The sequence below is a fragment of the Ricinus communis genome, chromosome 3, assembly GCF_019578655.1.
Source record: "Ricinus communis isolate WT05 ecotype wild-type chromosome 3, ASM1957865v1, whole genome shotgun sequence".
Taxonomy (NCBI): Eukaryota; Viridiplantae; Streptophyta; class Magnoliopsida; order Malpighiales; family Euphorbiaceae; genus Ricinus; species Ricinus communis.
Genome location: NC_063258.1, coordinates 1,463,359 through 1,479,780, shown reverse-complemented (window position 1 = coordinate 1,479,780; position 16,422 = coordinate 1,463,359). Strand labels below are relative to the sequence as shown.

At 35.2% G+C, this 16,422-nt stretch overlaps 1 long non-coding RNA gene across 1 annotated transcript; it reads right to left on the bottom strand.

Moving 5' to 3' along the window:
• Positions 1 to 2,556: 2,556 nt before the first annotated feature.
• On the bottom strand, positions 2,557 to 8,331 carry LOC125369496. Its single transcript, XR_007215209.1, has 2 exons — positions 6,406 to 8,331; positions 2,557 to 6,266 (listed from the first exon to the last, which is right to left on the bottom strand). It is a non-coding gene; the product is annotated as an uncharacterized LOC125369496 (long non-coding RNA).
• Positions 8,332 to 16,422: the final 8,091 nt, after the last annotated feature.

The following is a 16,422-nucleotide window of genomic DNA, read 5'->3' as shown; positions in this document are numbered from 1 at the left end:
GACTATGTGCGTTTACATCTTTTATGCTTTAGAATTATGTTGTTACAATGCCACTATGAGCTTCCCCACACTTTCAAAATGCACAGATGCTACAGTGGTGAAGCATATATTTTGGCTGATGATTTAGTAAACAAATGCATCTAAGCATTTGGGTGCTATTTGCGGGTGATAAAGTACACTTAACATATCAAGTAATAAAGTAATGAGTACAAGTATTATTTTTCTAGAGACTTAATTATAAATACTATTTTCAGATTTCAACTAATAATTAGCAAATAGAATGTTGCTTGAATTGATAAAATTAAAAAGTAAACTAAATAGAACGTAAGAATAAAAGTAATTGAAAAGATTTATCAAAAAAAGAGTCTATTCAGGTGTTGAATCCAAACCCAAGAGATGAATTGACATTCTTTAAATATTAGCTAAAAGTCTTTCTCAAGTGATTAAACTCTTAATTTTTAAGAGAAGAGAAAAAAATCTATTCTCAAATCCACTCATTTAGGTCATGCGTTAAGCCTAGGGAACTTTTATACCAAAGAATCTTGTAGATCTATTTCTAGTATCCCAATTAATTATAAATCTCTAAGATTGAATAATTCTTAAATAGTCTCTAATCAATTTATGAAAACAATATCCAATTAATATGTAGACTTATCAATTGAAATAAACAATAAAGCAATCAAAGGAATAAGACAACTCAAGAAAAGATCTAATTACATAAAACTTAAATCAATCTATACAAAATAAGTTAGGGTTCATCAACACCTAAATAGCAAATAAGAAAAAAAAAATAGAAAAAAGAGATCTCAAACTATTCATGGATAAAAAAATAATGAAAATCTTCCAATTTAAATCTTCAAATCTTAAAAACAAAGGTAGATTTGATGTTTCTATCTTGAATAATCTTTAATAAAATCTTAAATATTGAAAGAAATTAAATTGCTAAAGTTCTCTCTCTCTAGAATTAATGTAAAATACGGAATCCCTAAAAAATAAAATCCAGAATTCTTAAATACTAAAGTAAAAATAGTGCCAGATGGAGACCATATGGGGGTGTGACGAGGGGCCATCCTTTTGTAGCTTAAATTTGCTTTTGGGTCAGACGGGAAGGTTACACAGCTGGATCGTGCCTCCCAGCTGTGTGACTTCTCTAGGTTTTTGCCATTTTCTATATCTTGAGATATGATCCATACGGCGGCCACACAGCAGGGTATCCTGCCCGTGTGGATCTGCCAACTTGCTTATATTCTTTGAGTTTTTCCAATTGGACTCACACTGCAGCCACGTGGCAATGTGGCTTCCTTGTGTGAGTCCGCCCTTTTTATGTCATTTGTGAAATTTCAAACTCAAGCTTTTCAATTCTGTTTTACTCCTTGACAAGTATTATCCTTAGAATGTCTAAAATAACTGAAAAAAGCAAGCTTAAACAAACAAATCAAACTCAATTAAAGGTAAAATCAATATAAAATGATGCTAAATAGTAAGTGCTTTAATACTTATCAAATTTCTCGCACTTGAACAATTATTTGTCCTCAAGCAAATTGAATAGAATCAAAAACAAAGAAATGACAAACTCTCTCTCCAACAAATAGATACCAAATAAGTTAAAGGTTAATCATTTATCTTACCACAATCTAGAATCATTAACCAAGAATCGATCTTCAAATAAAATACTAAAACTAGGGCAATCTTATAATAGAAAGCAAACAAAATCAAAGAAGTGACATCTAAAGTTAGGAGAATGAGCATTCATTTCAAACAACTCAAAACTTCGAAAAAAATATAAATAAAGATTTTCCTCTTAAGCACAAAATAAATTCCCATAAAGTACCATTATTTATGTCTTTTTATTCAAATATTTAAGCATATTCAAAGATGTCATTCTAGCGTTTTCACGCTAGTATAGACATTAGTGATGCCAACCCCCGGTTACTCAACTAGAGTCTCAAATTCAAACAACTACTCATATTCTCGGGTTTTCTTTAATTATTTTCTTTTCTTTTTGGATCCTTTTAAGAATAGCGGAATAGAGCAGAAAACTCTTAATAATTTTTTTCTTTCACTATTTTTACTTTCATATTTTTTTAGACATCATAAAAAAATAAAAAAGTACTTAAGGGTATTAGATGTGTTTGTTCAATAAAATCAAGAGAAATTGAAAAAAATTCAATGCTCATAAACATAACTAAAGCTTTAAGATATAAAACTATGTTATAATTATAAATAAAAAAGCCCTAGCCTAGATACCGAGTTCCATTCAAAGTCAAAGCTAATTCAACTAAATCGCAGTTCAACAAATAACTAACCCAATTTATTATTTTAAACCTATAGATCTAAGGAAGAAAAAATCATAACAAGTGATTAATTCAATTCAATAAACTTATAGGAAAATTAGTTGCTAATATATAAAAGATAATATAAACCCTTCCTCCATACTTAATCAACATATTGTCCTTAGTGTGTTTAGCATACACCACATAAAACATAAAAAAGAAAAAGGGATTTCCTTTAACCGAATGATTTCTATTTCTTTTTCTAAATCCAAAATACATTCCATTTTAATAATCATTTTTTTATCTATTGAAAAGGTAAGAATAAAAATAAAGGTTATAGTATACTATAGTCATCCGATCAGAATATAAAACAAAATAGAAAAACATCAAAAACAGAATATAGAAATAAATACCCTACTTAAGTATAATTATCCAGAAATTAAAGAAAAATAAAAAATCAAATAAAATAAGATAAAATTATTAAAATAATAATAAAAATGGAGGCTCAACCCTCCATACCACTATTGATGTCATCGGTATCATAGGCTACATCTTTATCTCCATCTCCTTCGCTATCATCTGAATCAACCTCATGTAGACTAGCTCCATCATCCAGTTGGACCTAGTGTGTCTGATAATTAGGTGGCAGTCTTGGTGGAGTGTGACCCTAAGACTACCAACCCTGCATCATTGAGTTATAGAGTCAATCCATGCTCATTTGCTATCTCTGTATCATTTCCTATTGATTCCTTAACATACCCATCATTTGAGTTTGGTTATGAAATAGCTTATTATCTTGGCATTGGAGTCCGTGTATCTGCATCTGAAGTCCACAAATCTACTACTGAAAATTTATAAGTTTCATATCCTCATTCAATTGAACAAAATTATACCCCATCCAATCGCAGTAAGCTCCACTAGGTGGAGGGCAGAATAAAGAGGATGAGGCTCTAGCTACAATTAAATCATTACTCAAACCAAAATTACCTTTGGTAGTAGGAGGAGGTACCGGGTGCTCTCTTGTCGTGTTAAAAAGAAATTCATCTTGTAGAGGAGGTATCACAAATAAGATTTACCTATGTTTGTCCATCCGGTATAGAGTCTCATACCCCATCAATTTTGGGAGACCGTCCAAAGTCTTCGCCAAAAGACCTTAAAAAACTCCCAAATTATAGGCTAGCCTAGTGACATACATTCCCTCGCCTAAACACCATTGTCCAGTTTCTTAGCCCTATTTGTAAAGTAAATCAACAACCACAAGGGCTACATTGTACCAAATGTTCTTATTAAAGCACATTAGATAGGAAAGGTCTTGTTAGAAGCAATGCCCACCACTCTCACTCCTACCTGTAATTGTGGTTGTTAACAAGAAGTGCAAAAATCTTAATAAAAAAGATTCAAGTGCAAATGCTTTTGACTTAGATATGACGTACCTAGGTGCATTAGCTGCCAATTTTGCCCATACCCTCCCTGCATTTCTAGTTCCATAAAACTTAAAAGGAGCATGCTTATAGTCCTTGATATTTACCTCCTTCATGGTATAGATACCTATAACAACCCTGAATTTGTTGATGCACGTATCAAATTTTTTTCTCCTAAGTTGAGATTGGACACTCTTCTTTATTTGGTCGACATTTTGAGTCACTTCAAATCAGAGGGAGCAATAGAACACCAAAGTTATTTCCCTATATGTCGGCTCTGAGATTTCGAAGAACATCTTCCATGCTGGTTGTGTTACCCAACTCTTCAATTGCTCTTTAAACCCAATAGAGCTCATGAAAACCTAATCGAAATGCATAGTTGGTTAGAACTTTTCTTTGGCCAAATGCTCAAAGCGAGCCCTTGAGATTGGGTCATTAAATTGAACCGAAGGATGGCTCCTATCAAATGACACAAGTAGTGTAGCTTCTGAGGGGCTTGGGATGAAGAACTCCCACTTCTTGGGCATTTTAAAGGGACTTGAGTGAAGGTTCTATTCTTGGTAGTGTTCTTCTTAGGACGCGTGACTATCTTTGTAGAAAACATAAGAAAACACACAAATGGCACACAATAATGCAATCCAAGGAAACCCATACAAAAATAAAGCAAATGAGATAGTAGAGTTAATGTTTGTATTGATTTGCAAGTGAAATGGTATGAGAAATGGTGTTTAGAGAGAAAGAGAAGCAGAAAAATATCGAAAAATGAGAAAAGAGTTGAGAGAAAGGCTTTAGGGATTTGAGTTTTGTGCGAAGAAAAAGGGAGAGAAGTGTTTTAAATCATTTGTTATAGCAGTGTACGTCCTCGGTGTCAGCGTGTTGATCTTTTTCCTTTTTTTGTGTTATTGAGGCACATGGGGGAGACACAGTAGTGTCGTCTCCCTGTGTCAATTTCTGCAGCTTCTGCCCCTTTGGCTTTTATAGAGTACATAGTTGTGCGTCTTCATGCGTACTCCTTGTGTGGATTTTTGAGATTTCTTCCAAAAAAAATTTTGATGCAAGGGAGTCACACGGTAGTGTAAAGAGCCAGTGTACTCCCCGTGTTACTTTTGGAAGATGCTATCCTTTTCATCTTGAAGTATAAGGGACTCACACGGCCATGCCAGTTCCCGTATGGTCCCCATGTGGGTCCTTTTTGAATTTTTTCCTAAGAATTTTAAAACTCTTGCAAGCTTCACATCAATTTCACATCAAAACTTATGCATTATTTAAATAAAAATGAATTAAGAACTTAAAAAACTAGAGTAAAAAGCACAAATAACGAAATCAAAAGAAGTAAAATTAGAAAAATTCGTAATAAATTTAAAATGGTAGGTCGTCTCTTATCAAGTGCTTCTTTAATGTCATTTTAGCTACACACTTATGTGATTTTTTATCCTGATTCGAGAAGTTATAACATTTATTTTCTCAAATCAAACTCTCCACCGAAATATAGCTTCAATCTATGTCCATTAACCATAAAATCACCCTTTTCAAGTTGAGTTAATGTAATCGAATCATATGGAAAAACTTATTTTACCACAAATGGATCTTACTAATATGATTTCAACTTACCTAGGAATAGCCGGAGTCTCAACTTGAATAAAAGTACATTGTTTTTAAGCTAAAACTCTCCTTTCGACTTAATTTGAGCATCATGCCATCTCTTTATGCGCTTTTTGGTTAGATGAGCGCTCTCATACATACGTAATCTCCACTCATCTAACTCATTAATCTGTAAACTCTTTTTCAATCCTGCACTAGCTAGATCAAGGTTAACCTATTTAATAGCCCAGAACGCTTTATGCTCAATCTCTACAGGTAGATGATAAGATCTTCCATAATCTAGTATATAAGGAGTAGTGTCTAGAGTTTTTTAAAAGCAATTCTATAAGCCTATAGAGTGTTATCAAGTCACATCAACTAATCTTTACTATATCGCTCTACGGTCTTCTCAAGAATTCTCTTGAGTTCTCTATTCATGTTCTCAATTTGGCAATTAGTTTAGGGGTGATAGGGGGTGGCAAATTTGTATATGATGCAGCACATCTTAACCCATTTTTTAATTAAGCATTACAAAAGTGTGTGCCTATATCACTAATAATTCCCTTAAGGGTGCCAACCTTGCAAAATATCTTTTTTAAGAAACTCACAACTATACTAGCATCATTTCGAGGCAAAGCTTGTGCTTGTACCTATTTAGACACATAATCGATAACTACCAAGATATACTTGTTACCAAAAGAATTAAGGAAAGGTCCCATGAAGTCAATGCCTCATACAATAAAAATTTTACATTCAAGTATTACCTTATTGGGACATCCCATTAGGAGATGATATATTACCTATCTATTGGCAATAGTCATATTCTTATACAAAGCTTTAACTATCTCTGAATAGAGTTGGCCAATAGAACCCTGATTCAAGCACTTACTGTGCAATTCTACTTGCTCGATAATATCCTCCAGCTGGTCCACAATGACAATGACCAAGAATGCTCATAGTTTTTGGCCATGCCATACAACTCTTCATTATCCTGTCAACATAAGCATTAAATAGAAAAGGGTCTTTCTAAAAATAATATTTTAAATCAGTAAAGAGTTTTCTTCTTTTACTGATAAAAATAGTCATTTGGTAATTCCCTTGCAATAATAAAATTTGCATAATCAGCATACCATGGAATGCAAAATTCTGATCCACTTAGCAAACTTATCATGGCATACAATTGCTCATCCAGAAAATGGCCATTGATGTCCTTCTCTTGTAGCTCTTCCAAATAAGGATTTTCGAGGCGAGATAAATGATCAGCTGCTAAGTTTTCTACCCCTCTCTTGCCTTGTATTTCCAAGTTAAATTCCTACAAAAGCAAAACCCATCATATAAAGGGCAATGAGAAGCGATCTTTCCTAATGGCATCATTCAATTTCTTGTTGTCAATGCACACTCTCCATCCTATTACTTTTCTTGTTGGGATAAGCTCATTATTCTTATTTACCACAACTGTCATGCCTCCTTTCTTAGCACTACTTGGACTAGGCTTACCCAAGAACTGTCCGAAATATGATAAATTATTCTTGCATCAAAAAGTTTGATCACCTCCTTCTTCACTACTTATTTCATGTTTAGTTAAATATCTTTGAGGTTGCACCATAGTCTTAAACTCCTCTTCTATTAGGATTTTGTGCATGCAAAAGGAAGGGCTAATCGTCTTGATATTTGCAATCTTCTATGCTATGGTCTTTTGTCGCCTTCTCAAAACCTTCAATAGCCTAACTTTTTGTTCCTCTATCAACTCAGAACTAACTTCTCCAAAGCTTCTATTGTTTCTAATTTTTTCTATTCCTACACAAGATACAACTCAAGAGGATCTTTACCAACAATAGATAAAATAAAATTTACAGCTTCATGCTCTATCTTACCATCACCAAAATCCATGTCATTAAGTACAAGTGGATGTTTTCATTGCACTAGAAATTTGAAAGATTACTTGTTCATCTCCTATCATAATAATAAGGTTACCATCATGAACATCGGTAATGGTCCTAGCTATAGCAAGAAAAGGACTACCTAAAATAAGAAAAAATCAATACCCTCATCCATATCCATGATTACAAAATTCATATAAAAATTAAATTCTTGAACCTTAACCAACACATCCTCGATGATACCCCTTAGGTACACAACAGATTTATCAGCTAGCTGAATACTCATGAGAGTTAGTTTAGGTTCTCCTAGTCCTAGTTTCATAAATCAGCCAATACATTATCAATATTTAGATTACCAATAAAATAAGGAATATAAAACTCCCCAAGTCTTTCAATTTCTTTGGTAATCGCCTTTGAATGATTGTCGAGCTCTTTTCTAATAGTTGCATTATTGACACTTCATCTAGCTTCCTCTTATTAGAGAGGAGTTCCTTTAAGAACTTAGCATACTTAGGTATCTGTGATAAACCTTCCACAAAAGGTATGTCAATATGCAATTGTTTAAAAAGTTCAAGAAACTTACCAAATTGTGGATCCAATTGGTCTTTCTAAAGAGGGGCTAGATAAGGAACCCTTGGTTGATACTCCTTCATAATAGGAGTAGGCTTTGATATTGCTTATACTTTTTCTTCTACTTTAGCCTCTTCACCCTTTCCTTCCGTAACTAGATTTTCAACTATGGTAGATCTCTCAACTGCTTCATTCACTTTGATTCCTAATTCCTTACCACTTCTCAAGGTAATAGCCTTAAGATGTTCCTTTGGATTTGCCTCTATGTTACTAGGCAAGCTTCCTTATGGTCTTTCAATAAAGAGTTTTACAATCAACCCACTTGATTCTCTAAGTTATGAACGAAGCTCACTGGCTCCTAAGAGTGGTTTCTAATGATTAAAATTGAGTTTCAAAAGCGAAGATGAATTTATGCATCATCTCCTTTAAATTACTCCTTCTAGGAGGAGTTTGCTGTTGGTTCTACTATTGAAATCCTAGTGGTAGATGATATGGACGTGGCTAACTTGTGCAAAACCCGTATTCAATATTGACATCTTTACCAAGTATCATTCACCTAATCAAGCAAAAAAACTCTAACTCCCAACAAGACCCTTAAATAACTTGTACTTAAGAACCTTAATGATAAACAATTAAAGGTTGTTTAACATAAACAAAATTTTAGATTAAACTAAGTTTGTAAAATACTAAGCCTTCACTTGATAAATTCACCAAATTCATAAAAAACAAAAGAAGAGAATTAACTCCAAAATAATCAATATTCAACAACTACTTTTACATAAGAATTCGTACTAGCTTATATAGGCTTTAAAATAACCTAATTCTATAATGATAAGGAAGCAAATAATAATAAGACTAGGAGCAAGACTCCTAAACTAAATAGATAACTTAAAACAAGACTCCTAATTATTAAAAGACTTTTTTAAATAAGCAAATACTTCTAAAATTGGTCCAACCTTAGCCCATATAATAAACATCATATTTGGGTTTAAGTAACATGTGATAAGCGGCGCATTCTTAAGTATTGGACTCCAAATAGCTTTACTTGATTATTTTAGGCTTATTTTGTCTTGATCATGTCTCTATATGTTGGATTAAGTTGATAAGAATATATTGTGGACCATTATTTTGATTAATCTCAATCTCACTTAGACTTTGAATCTGACTAGGACTCCTTTAGATTAGGATTCCTAATGGAAATAGGATTCCTTTTGTCACTTGAACTCCTAATGTCATTAGAACTCCTTACTAGATTAAGATTTCTAGTGGAATTATAATTTCTTGTTGAAGTAGGATTTCTTGAGCAAGTAGGATTTCCATCATTATGATTCCTTGTTGGAGTAGGATTCCTTATGCTACATGAGTTCTCATCAGTGGAGGTCTTTACTAATTCTTATTCCCCCAACAAAAATTCAAATGATTTCTCCACCCTAGATTATAAGTATTACTATAGGGGTTGTTCTGTTGCCTTGAAGCATTATCGCACCAATTAAAGTCTTAACCTACGCTTGTCTTTCAAATGAAGACATAATCAAAGCATCCATCTTCTTATTGATGGCCTCTAGTTATGCATTTATAGCTACCATGAGGTCTACTGCATGGATCCCACTACCTTTGACTCTAACATACTCTCTAGGATTTTTACCACAGATAGTTCGTGACAACCATATCCTTAAGAAAATCCATGGCCTGCTCTCGAGTCTTATTATTGAATGACCCACTTGTTGCTACATTAGTAGACTGTTTACTAGCGTAATTCAGTCCATTGAAGAATGTCTAAATTTACAGCCATAAGGTAGACCATTATGTGGATAGCTCCTCAATAAATTATTGAACCGTTCTTAACAATCATGGTATATCATTCCTCAACTTAGTCGTCTTAGAAGGTGGAAAGTATCTCTCTAAAGATTTCTCGGTCAATTGATTCCAAATTGATTCCTCAATATGGCTACGCGCCTAAAACTGTCGCCTATAGGGCGTCTGGCCCAATCCCCATTTAAATTGTTAACCTAATTAACTATTCAATTATATACAAAGGCTTACCTAGTCTAACCTAATTACAAGTCATGCTTTTGATTACCAAATTTTTAACCTAAATGGATTATTTTTTACATGCCAAGGGCCAATTGAGTGATTTTATTCTAAATGAGTCCATTGATTAATTACAAACATGGCAAAGGTCCACTAAGTTTATGGATTTTAACTTAATGTCCAATCTACCATCTTTTTAACCTAATGGACTATAATTTTTATGCAAAGTCTCATTTTAAGGCCTATATCTATATATCCATTTTTATTAACAATCAAATAATCAAATGTTTGCCATACATCCAAATAATGCAAAAGTAAAGCAGGAAAATAAATCTAACTATTACAACCCTTCCTATAACTAATAAACTCGAAGAGAATAACTAATTTATGTAACAAAGTATATAAAATCACTAGAAATGGCCAATAAGAGAGCTAATGAACATGATGTTGAGATGCTCAAGAACATTGTCATCAAAGATTTGAGGGGTGTGACCCAAGAGGAGCTCCAACAACTTCTAGCTGGGATAGCCGTAAATCAAGCGCCACCTGCTGCTCTAGTTGCACCAGTTGCCCTTACGGTAGCTAACCCTCCTGCTGTTGTTGACCCGACTATTTTCGCCACTGAAATTCTTGCTCCTACTGTAGTTGCCACTCTTGCTAATGCTAAACACCCTGCTAGGAGGGGAGTGCCTCATAATTTTTAGGATTTCGATGAGTTTTTGCTAGATCAAGCCAATAGGACTAGTTATCTGAAAATTCATCTAAAGCAGTATGTTGTTGTCATGGGAACTACTCAACTGAGTAAGACTAAAGTTGTGAAAACTGTTTGTATTGTCCTTAGAAGGACCTGCTATAAACTGGTACCATGGATTGGAAAAATCTGCCAAAGTTGAATCACAAGATTTTTGTAATTCCTATGTTAAACAATATGACTACAACACTTATTTGTAGTGAAAAGGAACCCCCACCTAACTATAACAACACACCACCCCCAAATTAGGTATCCATGATCACCCCTGACTTTAGTGAAGAGGAGATCACGAACTCCTTCCAAGACATACCAGCTGATAAACTCTATATACAGTTGATTCGGCTGTATGTAGAGCCGATATGCTTTGGGGCTGAAAACGGAAATTTCAACCCTCAAACTTTATTTTTTCTGTCAAATTAGTCCAAATTGACTTCAAAAGATAATTTTAGTTCACTTACACATAACCCTTATTAGGATTCATTCGTCCTCAACCTCCCGAGACTCAAGAAAGGCAATAACTTTCGTTATCGAGTTTTTCATAATTTTTTCAATATCCAAATCTGAAAATAGGTGCTAACAGCTGATCAAATGTAGTAGGTCTGGTGTGCTTCAACCCCAAGTCACTAGCTTTGATTTATCCTGGTTTTACCTTCTTAAACACCTTAACAATCTGCTTTTGGTACAATTGCATATGGTATAGGGCTCCCATCCTTTTATTATCTCTACTCGAACCATTGATACTTTAGTATTTCATCCTCTAGTACTACCCTTATAGAGTTTAATTTTTCTTAAAGATTACAATTCTAACTTGACCGATAAGACTACTTTAGTCCCATAAACCATAGAGTATAAAGTGTGTCATGTCGATGTCTGCGCAGTCATTTAATATCACTAAAGAGCAAAGGGTAACCAAAATGACGAATCCTTGTGAATCCATACCATCTTCGAGAGTATCTTCTTTAGGTTCTTGTTGGCTACTTGGCACCATTTGCTTGAGGTCTGCATGGAGAAGACTTGTGATATTCGATCTTGTACTTTGCGAGCAGGTCTGCTATCTCACCAATAAACTATAAGCCATTGTTCGTCACAACATGATACAAGATCCTGTACCTATAAATAGGGTTCATCTCTATAAATTGGGCCATCTACAGAATGGTGAGATGAGAATCCAATGGTGCAATAGAAGCAGCCAATATGAACCTAAAGAAGATAATCTTTAAGATGGTGTGGAATCACAAAGATTAGTTATTTCATACCCTTTACACTTTGGGGATATTGAACGACTGAGTGAACATCAATAAGATAGACTCCGTACTCTATGGCTTATAGGATTAAAGCAGTCTTACCGATCGATTTAGAATTAAAGTCTTTGAGGGTTGTATTGGAGGCTGAAATAGTAGAGTATCAATGGGTCGAGAAGAAACGTTGTCTGAGTGTTTCTTTAATCCCTTTATTATTTATGGGTATTTTCTCTCTTGCAAACTCTCAACAAAATGATGATGCTTCAACGATCGTAAAACTCAAAGAAAAGTCTAAGAAATTTTAGTTTCATATTTTGAACCAGTAACTCAATATAAAGAAGCTGGAATGGAGGAGAGTATAGATGTCTTTTGTATGCTGAACAAGTAAAATCAATCATGCATCTCTATTGATGGGGCATAGAGCAGCTTTACTAAAATAGGAGCAATGCGAGGGTGCCATTAGAGATGAAGTTGGTCTATATCTTGATGTTTTAAGTCTTCTAATCTCCCATTCAAATCATGCTCATCAAGTGAAGGCTTCAATATTAAAACAAAGACTAAAAATGGTTACTAAATGATATCTTAGTCAACCCATAAAGCTTATATCGAAAATCGACCTTATAAATAGGCCATCTTTAATGGAAACATCTGGAAGAAAGGGACTGCATTACCTGTATCTCCCTTAATTAAGCAAAATCTTTCTGATCTTGACACTACCAAACAATGACTCGAGCTAGGTGTCAGCACTTCAGGTATACCTACTCGGTACTTCTTATTCGGTACTTTTTCTTTTCTTTGTTATACTTTATGCCTTTAACATCTTTCTTCTTTGCAGTGATCGATCCGAAGCAGTTGAAGAAAATCAAGCTTAACAAGGGCAAGAGACATGTTAGCTCTTCTTCGGCTCCTCCTGCTCCTCCATCTTTTTCTATGCAGAATGAAGGCTTTAAGGATAATATGGCTTTCTCCAATCCGATCTTAGGACTTCCTTCTAAAATCGGGGATCAATCTTTGGTTCCTTGTTTGCCTTCTTCCTCTCGAAGTCTCGAGAAGCATCCTCGACCGATAGATGAGGATGATTGTGTGGAGGTGGACACTCCTGCCTTAGGTCATTGTCCTAATTCTCGGTCCTATTTAAAGAAGAAATATAAGACATGGTCAACTATCCAAATGCCTCTATTGGCTGAAGAGCTTATGAGCTTGCTTTCCTTTAAGGCTGATATTTGGGAGCTTGATAATGTTCATCCTTTAGAGTTTCATGCCCAGCAAATGTCTCTCATTTTGTATGTAATTTTATTTATACCGATCTTGAAACCTCCTTTTTACTCTCTTCCAACATATTGATCCTTTTTTTTCTTCTTTTTAGGCCGTGACACTCGGTAATGCTCGGAAGCATTATGAGAGGTAGTTAAGCGAACAAGATGCTCATGACCGAGTCAAGGAAAAGAATGCTGACCATATTCTTCAGAAGTAGTATGAAGATTTTACTGCTAAGGAGCGAAAGTGGGAGGGCGAGCTCCAAGCTACCTATGATCAAGCTAAGAGTGCTATCACTCAGTTCAACTCTATGATCGTTGAGAAAAAGAATGCCGATCTTTGCATCATTGAGTTAGAGCTGGAGTGTGCTTCTATCACTTCGAGACTTGCTGATCAAACCTTGGTTAGTGAGAAGTTGAAGGATAAGAAGGAGGGTTGCTACTTAGACATGTCTTTTCTCCTTTCCAATTACGAGGAGGCTATCAAGGAAGCTGTTAAAGCTAAGTTTTTTTATGTTGATTTGACCTTTCTAGAGGAGTTGGATATTGAAGAGATTGGAAACAAGGCTCGGGAAAGAGCTACTAAGGAAGCTGAAGATACTGAGCAGGGTAGAGCTGAGGTTGCCAATGTAGTTCCTCCTTCGGGAGATGATCTTATTGTAGAGGGCGACCTCCACGAAGCTCGGGATTAATGAGTTCTGAGCTTCAACACTTTGTACTTTTTATCTTTTTCAATGAAGTTTATCTTGTTTTTCTTTATTCTAAATTGTCCTTATTTCTATTGCAACTAGAATTTTAGCTAAGTATACTAACTCGGTAACCTCAAAGATAGAACGAGCTTTCCCATTTAAAATATGAAAGTTTTCCATACCTGAATGAAAATATTTTGCCAACTATAGGGACTCGATCCTCTTATCATTTTTATCTATTTCGATACGAGCTATATGTTTTCCTCCGATCTGTGTTGCCGATGAGTCTTGAGATGAGCTTAGTGCGCCTAAATTATCGTCTTTATAAGAAATGCACTGGTAATATGCTAAATGCTCTAAGATGAGCTTGGTGGCCTAAGATGGCGTCTTTGAAAGAATGCACTGGTAATGTGTTAAATGCTCTAAGACGAGCTTGGTGCGCCTAGGATAGCATCTTTGAAAATATGCACTATTAATGTGCTCATAAACAATAGAGTTTATTAATTTGAGCAAAAATGAGTAAATAAGAAGAAGAAGAAGTTTGTACCTCAAAGTGCCTCAGACTGGGCTTCTTTGAGTTTTTATTGGTAGTACTTCTTGAGTACTTGGATATTCTATAATCGCGGGAGCTCTTTTCTCGTCATGTCAGCTATTTTGTATGGTCCTCCTTTAAGTACTTTGACTACTTTGTAAGGGCCTTCCAAGTTAGGCTGCAACTTGCCAACACCAGCTCCTCCTTTGCCATTGTTGGCTATTCTCAGTATTAATTCTTCTTTCGAGAACGATCTAGGTTGGACTTTTTGATCTTGGTACTCAACCATCTTATGCTTATACTCCTCGTTTATTTTGTTGGCGTCTGCTCTCTGTTCTTCCAGCAAGTCTAAACATAGCCTTATATGTTTCTCATTTTTCTTTTCGTCAAAGCACTGAATCATCAAGGTTGGCATTCCCATTTCGACTGGTATGACAACTTCTACCCCATATGCTAATTTAAAGGGCATCTAGCTAGCTGCCATTTTAGGAGTGGGCCTGTACAACCATAGAACACTATGAAGCTCATCAACCTATCTATCTTTCTTTTCGTCTAGTCTTCTTTTTAGTCCTTGAAGGATTGTTCGGTTTATGACCTCTGTTTACCTCTTAGACTTTAGATGAGCAACAGAGGTAAACCTCAGGTTGATTTTCATGCGAGTGCAAAACCCTTTGAACTCCTTATTATCAAACTACTTTCTATTGTCGATTACCATAGCGTGTGGAATACCATATCTACACATAATTTCTTTCTAAAAGAAATCAATTGTTTTCTTTTCTGTAATGGTCGCCATAGCTTCTGCCTTAACCCACTTTGTGAAGTGATCTATGGCTACAAGTAGAAACTTTTTCTGACCTACTGCAGTTGGGGATTCCAGGGGATATCCATGCCCTAAGCTGCAAAGGGCCAAGGACTAGTGATTGGGCATTGTAGTGCAGCAGTTAGTAAATAAGATATATTCTTGTGCTTTTGACACTTAGTGCAGATCTATACGAGCTTCTTTGCATCCTTGTACATGGTCGGTCAAAGATAACCTTGAAGAAAAGCTTTTCTAGCTATAGTGTTGGCAGCTTCATGAGCCCCACAGATCCCTTCATAGATTTCTCTAAGGATGTAGTTCACTTTTTCTTTCGGAATACATCTAGACCAAGGATGCGATATTGACTTTCTACACATTATACTGTCTTAGAAAGAGTACATGGCTGAGGTCTTTACTATTTTAGCTGCAATATTCTTATCTTTAGGTAATCTTCCTTCTTCAATATATTTAATGATCTCTTTCATCCAAGGGTCATAATCTTTAATAATTAAGACCTCATCTTTTGCTATGCTAGGCTCTTCAACTATGTAGAACAGGACATCATTGCTCGGTTCTCCTTGTGAGGCGAGTTTGCTAAGAAATCAACCTCTTTGTTCTCATCTCGAGAAACCTGAATAATCCTCCATTGACCCCCTCCTTCTTCAATTCTTTTGCAATATAGTTTTTACCCAACTCACATAATTGACTAGATTAGAGTCTTTAACTTCGAAGATCCTCATTATCTAATTGACCACTAGCTGTGAATCATTGTTCTCTATAAAAATCGATTTTATATTAAAAATGGGACAAGTTATGCATTAGGAATTTAGAGAAAGAGGTAGGAATAGGGTTCTTACACGTGGATAGAGGTCTGACTAGGATTTAGATTAAATAAATTGCCAATGATGTGTCATCCTAGTGGCATGACTATGTGGAGCTTCGACTGCCGCAGCATAAAAAATTGGCCAGAATCCCAATTGGTACTTTGGCCTGAAATGGAAATTGATGTTATGATACCAAAAAGAAAAAAATCAAAGAACTGGTACCAATTGGAAACATGTACCAAAGGATTGGTACCAACGGACCTTTTACCCCATCTAGCTCTAGAGTAGGTATGGTGGCGGTGGTTAGAGATTTTTTAAGCAAAATGGTACAGTGCATGGCTCATGCCGTTTCCGAATAGTTTGAGGTACGAGCTGTTGAGACAGTTGCCTTTAGGGAATTGCTTCGCTAGGCTCTAAGTAACAATTCCAAAGGAGACTGGTCTGACTTTGAAGTCATCGTTGCTGTGTGTGTTGATCTTCTTTTATGTGGACATAATTTTAGTGTGTATTTCGTTCAAAGACAAGCTAACATGGTTACTCATGTTTTAGTAAGAGAATCATGTTTTTATACTAG